Source organism: Triticum urartu, chromosome 6 (genome assembly GCF_003073215.2).
Source record: "Triticum urartu cultivar G1812 chromosome 6, Tu2.1, whole genome shotgun sequence".
NCBI lineage: Eukaryota > Viridiplantae > Streptophyta > Magnoliopsida > Poales > Poaceae > Triticum > Triticum urartu.
Window position 1 is genome coordinate 432780710 of NC_053027.1, and position 6832 is coordinate 432787541.

Genomic DNA, 6832 nt, shown 5'->3' on the forward strand with positions numbered 1-6832 from the left:
CGACGATCGAATCTCGGGCAAGTAACATACCGATGACAAAGGGCACAACGTATGTTGTTATGCGGTCTGACCGATAAAGATCTTCGTAGAATATGTAGGAGCCAATATGAGCATCCAGGTTCTTCTATTGGTTATTGACCGGAGACGTGTCTCAGTCATGTCTACATAGTTCTCGAACCCGTAGGGTCCGCACGCTTAACGTTACGATGACAAGTTTATTATGAGTTTATGTGTTTTGATGTACCGAAGGTTGTTCAGAGTCCCAGATGTGATCACGGACATGATGAGGAGTCTCGAAATGGTCGAGACATGAAGATTGATATATTGGAAGCCTATGTTTGGATATCGGAAGTGTTCCGGGTGAAATCGGGATTTTACCGGAGTACTTGGAGGTTACCGGAACCCCTCGGTGACTTAATTGGCCTTAGTGGGCCTAGGTGGAAGAGAGGAGAGGAGGCAAGGGCTGGCCGCGCGCCCCTCCCCCTAGTCCGAATAGGACAAGGAGAGGGGGGCGGCGCCCCCCTTCCTTCCTTCTCCTCCACTCCTTCCCCCTCCCAAGTCCTATTCCAACTAGGAAAGGGGGGAGTCCTACTCCCGGTGGGAGTAGGACTCCTCTTGGCGCGCCCCAAGCCTGGCCGCACCTCTCCCCCCTTGCTCCTTTATATACGGGGGCAGGGGGCACCCGCACAAAAATTGATCATTGATATCTTAGCCGTGTGTGGTGCCCCCTCCACCATAATCCATCTCGATAATACTGTAGCGGTGCTTAGGCGAAGCCCTGCGTCGGTAGAACATCAACATCGTCACCACGCCGTCGTGCTGACGAAACTCTCCCTCAACACTCGATTGGATCGGAGTTCGAGGGACGTCATCGGGCTGAACGTGTGCTGAACTCGGAGGTGCCGTGCATTCGGTACTTGATCTGTCGGATCGTGAAGACATACGACTACATCAACCGTGTTGTGATAACGCTTCCGCTTTCGGTCTATGAGGGTACATGGACAACACTCTCCCCTCTCGTTGCTATGCATCACCATGATCTTGCATGTGCGTAGGAATTTTTTTGAAATTACTATGTTCCCCAACAGTGGCACGAGTAGAACACAAGTGAGTTGTGGGCGATATCAGTCATATTGCTTACCAGCATGTCATACTTTAGTTCGGTGGTATTGTTGGGTGAAGCGGCCCGGATCGACATTACGCGTATGCTTACGCGAGACTAGTTCTACCGACGTGCTTTGCACACAGGTGGCTGGCGGGTGTCAGTTTCTCCATTTTTAGTTGAACCGAGTGTGGCTACGCCCGGTCCTTGCGAAGGTTAAAACAGCACCAACTTGACAAACTATCGTTGTGGTTTTTGATGCGTAGGTAAGAACGGTACTTGCTAAGCCCGTAGCAGCCACGTAAAACTTGCAACAACAAAGTAGAGGACGTCTAACTTGTTTTTGCAGGGCATTTTGTGATGTGATATGGTCAAGACATGATGCTAAATTTTATTGTATGAGATGATCATGTTTTGTAACCGAGTTATCGGCAACTGGCAGGAGCCATATGGTTGTCGCTTTATTGTATGCAATGCAATCGCCCTGTAATGCTTTACTTTATCACTAAGCGGTAGCGATAGTCGTAGAAGCATAAGATTGGCGAGACGACAACGATGCTATGATGGAGATCAAGGTGTCGCGCCGGTGATGACGGTGATCATGACGGTGCTTCGGAGATGGAGATCACAAGCACAAGATGATGATGGCCATATCATATCACTTATATTGATTGCATGTGATGTTTATCTTTTATGCATCTTATCTTGCTTTGATTGACGGTAGCATTATCAGATGATCTCTCACTAAATTTCAAGATAAAAGTGTTCTACCTGAGTATGCACCGTTGCCAAAGTTCATCGTGCCCAGACACCACGTGATGATCGGGTGTGATAAGCTCTACGTCCATCTACAACGGGTGCAAGCCAGTTTTGCACACGCGGAATACTCAGGTTAAACTTGACGAGCCTAGCATATGCAGATATGGCCTCGGAACACTGAGACCGAAAGGTCAGCGTGAATCATATAGTAGATATGATCAACATATTGATGTTCACCATTGAAAGCTACTCCATTTCACGTGATGATCGGTTATGGTTTAGTTGATTTGGATCACGTGATCACTTAGAGGACTAGAGGGATGTCTTTCTAAGTGGGAGTTCTTAAGTAATATGATTAATTGAACTTAAATTTATCATGAACTTAGTCCTAGTAGTATTAGCATATCTATGTTGTAGATCAGTAGCTCACGTTGTTGCTTCCCTATGTTTTATATATGTTCCTAGAGAAAACTAAGTTGAAAGATGATGGTAGCAATTACACGGACTGGGTCCGTAACTTGAGGATTATCCTCATTGCTGCACAGAAGAATTACGTCCTGGAAGCACCGCTGGGTGCCAGGCCTGCTGCTGGAGCAACACCAGATGTTATGAACGTCTGGCAGAGCAAAGCTGATGACTACTCGATAGTTCAGTGTGCCATGCTATACGGCTTAGAACCGGGTCTTCAACGACGTTTTGAACGTCATGGAGCATATGAGATGTTCCAGGAGTTGAAGTTAATATTTTAAGCAAATGCCCGCATTGAGAGATATGAAGTCTCCAATAAGTTCTATAGCTGCAAGATGAAGGAGAACAGTTCTGTCAGTGAGCATATACTCAAGATGTATGGGTATAATAATCACTTGATTCAACTGGGAGTTAATCTTCCGGATGATAGCGTCATTGACAGAATTCTCCAATCACTGCCACCAACCTACAAGAGCTTCGTGATGAACTATAATATGCAAGGGATGGATAAGAAAATTCCTGAGCTCTTCGCAATGCTAAAGGCTGCGGAGGTAGAAATCAAGAAGGAGCATCAAGTGTCGATGGTCAATAAGACCACTAGTTTCAAGAAGAAGGGCAAAGGGAAGAAGAAGGGGAACTTCAAGAAGAATAGCAAGCAAGTTGCTGCTCAGGAGAAGAAACCCAAGTCTGGACCTAAGCCTGAAACTGAGTGCTTCTACTACAAGCAGACTGGTCACTGGAAGCGGAACTTCCCCAAGTATTTGGCGGATAAGAAGGATGGCAAGGTGAACAAAGGTATATGTGATATACATGTTATTGATGTGTACCTTACTAGAGCTCGCAGTAGCACCTGGGTATTTGATACTGGTTCTGTTGCTAATAATTGCAACTCGAAACAGGGACTACGGATTAAGCGAACACTGGCAAAGGACGAGGTGACGATGCGCGTGGGAAATGGTTCCAAAGTCGATGTGATCACGGTCGGCACGCTACCTCTACATCTACCTTCGGGATTAGTATTAGACCTAAATAATTGTTATTTGGTGCCAGCGTTGAGCATGTGAAAGTGCAACTATCCCTAGGTGGTTTTGGTAATTCATAACAACATATAGCTCATTGAGCTAATGCTATTCCAAGATGTTTATTTCAGGAAAGCTCAATGATTGGCATGGCATGGATGTGAAAGTGCAACCCTCAAAATGCTAAGGAAAAAGGATTGGCTCAAGCTTAAAGCTCAAGACTCTTCATTTTATATTTTAGTGATCCAAGATCACATTGAGTCTATAGGAAAATCCAATACTATCAAGGAGGGATGAGGTGTTGCTTAATGAGCCTCTTGCTTCATGTGCTTAGTGATATGCTCCAAAAAACCCTCAACTACTTTCCCATATCCACATATGACCTAAACCCTAAGCCAAACTCGGTCCTACCGATTCTTCCTATCCGGCGCCACCGAGTTTCACTTGTCATTAGCCACTGCCAAACCCTAGCAATCCGATAGGGATCTCGGTCTCACCGAGATGGGATTGCAAACTCTCTGTTTCCCTTTCGTAACTTTTCGGTCTCACCGAAAGAGCGAATCGGTCCCACCGAGATTGCAATGTAAATTCAGTGTTTCCCCTTTGTAACTTTTCGGTCTCACCAAAAGAGCAAATCGGTCCCACCGAGTTTGCCTGACCAACTCCCTGGTTAGCTAATTACCAAATCCGGTCTCACCGAGTTTGTGTAATCGATCTCACCGAGATTACGTTATGCCCAAACCCTAACCATATCGGTCCTACCGAGTTGCATGTCAGTCCCACCGAAAATCTCTAACGGTCACTAGGTTTACATTTTCGGTCCGACCGAGTTTCTTGATTCGGTCCCACCGAGATTGGAAAACTGTGTAACGGTTGGATTTTGTGTGGAGGCTATATATACCCCTCCACCTCCTCTTCATTCGAAGAGAGAGCCATCAAAACACATACACCATTCCAACTCATATGTTCTGAGAGAGAACCACCTACTCATGTATTGAGACCAAGATATTCCATTCCTACCATATGAATCTTGATCTCTAGCCTTCCCAAGTTGCTTTCCACTCAAATCTTCTTTCCACCAAATCCAAATCCTATGAGAGAGAGTTGAGTGTTGGGGAGACTATCATTTGAAGCACAAGAGCAAGGAGTTCATTACCTACACACCATTTGTTACTTCTTGGAGAGTGGTGTCTCCTAGATTGGCTAGGTGTCACTTGGGAGCCTCCGACAAGATTGTGGAGTTGAACCAAGGAGTTTGTAAGGGCAAGGAGATCGCCTACTTCGTGAAGATCTACCGCTAGTGAGGCAAGTCCTGTGTGGGCGATGGCCATGGTGGGATAGACAAGGTTGCTTCTTCGTGGACCCTTTGTGGGTGGTTGCTTCTTCGTGGACCCTTCATTGGTGGAGCCCTGTGTGGACTCGCGCAACCGTTACCCTTTGTGGGTGGAGCCCTGTGTGGACTCGCGCAACCGTTACCCTTTGTGGGTTGAAGTCTCCATCAACGTGGATGTAGGATAGCACCACCTATCCGAACCACGGGAAAAACATCCGTGTCTCCAATTGCGTTTGAATTCTCCAAACCCTTCCCTTTACATTCTTGCAAGTTGCATGCTTTACTTTCCGCTGCCAATATACTCTTTGCATGCTTGCTTGAATTATGTGATGATTGCTTGACTTGTCCTAAAATTGCTAAAATCTGCCAAGAACTAAAATTGGGAAAAGGTTAAGTTTTTATTTGGTCAAGTAGTCTAATCACCCCCCTCTAGACATACTTTCGATCCTACAAGTGGTATCAGAGCTTTGGTCTCCATTTGCTTTGATCTCCATAGCTTTGGTGGTCATAGCCTTGGTTTCACAACCTAGGAGAGTATGGCGTCTAGCGAGGGAAAATACCACCGTAGAGGTCCTTACTTTGATGGTACTAATTTTTCTAGTTGGAAGCATAAAATGAAAATGCATATTCTTGGATATAACCCCGCCGTTTGGGCTATTGTGTGTGTTGGTTTGCAAGGTGACTTCTTTGATGGGAGAGAACCAAACTGTAAAGCTACCGCGGATGAGTTGAAGATGTTGCAATACAATGCTCAAGCTTGTGATATTCTCTTCAACGGATTGTGCCCCGAAGAATTCAACAAAATCAGCCGTCTTGAGAATGTGAAGGAAATTTGGGACACTTTGATTGATATGCACGAAGGTACCGACTCCGTCAAGGAATCCAAGTTGGATGTGCTTCAAAGCCAACTTGACAAGTTCAAGATGAAGGATGGTGAAGGTGTCGCTGAAATGTACTCTAGGCTTGCTCTCATCACAAATGAGATTGCCGGCTTAGGAAGTGAAGAGATGACCGACAGATTCATCATCAAGAAGATTCTAAGAGCCTTGGATGGAAAATATGATACCGTGTGCACATTGATCCAAATGATGCCCAATTACAAAGATCTCAAGCCAACGGAGGTGATTGGAAGAATTGTTGCTCATGAGATGTCACTTAAGGATAAAGAGGAACTTCACAACAAATCAAGTGGTGCCTATAAGCCTCATGTGAAGCCCCTACATCATCAAGTGAGAAACAAGACTTCAATGAAGAATTGAGCTTAATGGTGAAGAACTTCAACAAGTTCTACAAGAGTAGAAGCAAAGATAGAAGCTTCAAGTCAAGGTCCTACAATGAACAAAAGATCTTCTAGTCGAGAGCGAAACTGCTACAGTTGTGGAAGACCCGGACACTATTCCAATGAGTGTACGGCTCCCTACAAGAGAAGAGAAGATTCTCCAAAAAGAAGAAGCAAAGAATCACCACCAAGAGAGAGGAGGAGTAGAGATGATCGTTATGAACGAAGATACTCACGGAGAAGCAAGGATTCGGAAAGGAAGGAAAAATCATCAAGGAGCTACACAAGACGAAGACATCAAGCTCATGTTGGTGAATGGGTATCCGGCTCCGACTCCGACAGCCACTCCGAGAGAAGTTATCACTCCGACTCCGAAGATACTCAAGATGAAGGTGTTGCCGATCTAGCACTTGTGTCAACCAACTCCTACGACATATTTGACTCACCAAATGAAGGAATTGGAAGATGCTTCATGGCCAAAGGTCCTAAGGTAACACACCCTGAGTATGTTGATTTCAATAGTGATGAAGATGACTTGTTAGGTGATGATTTACTTGTTGACAACTCTAGTGATGAATACTATGATGAAACGTCAATTAAACATGCTAATCAAGATAAAACGAATGACAATGATAAGGAGAAGATTGAGGCTCTAACTAAAGAACTAAACACTCTTAAGTTAGCTCATGAAACTATCTTCGAAGATCATCGAGAACTTTTAAGAGCTCATGAGAAATTATGCTTTGAAAAGCTCAATCTTGAGCAAGAGCATGAGTTCTTAAAAGCAATCAATGATGATCTCCGCAAGAAAAGCTCTTCTTACATTGCCAAGCGTTTACACTTATCCACTTACATGCCTCAAGTCAAGTCTA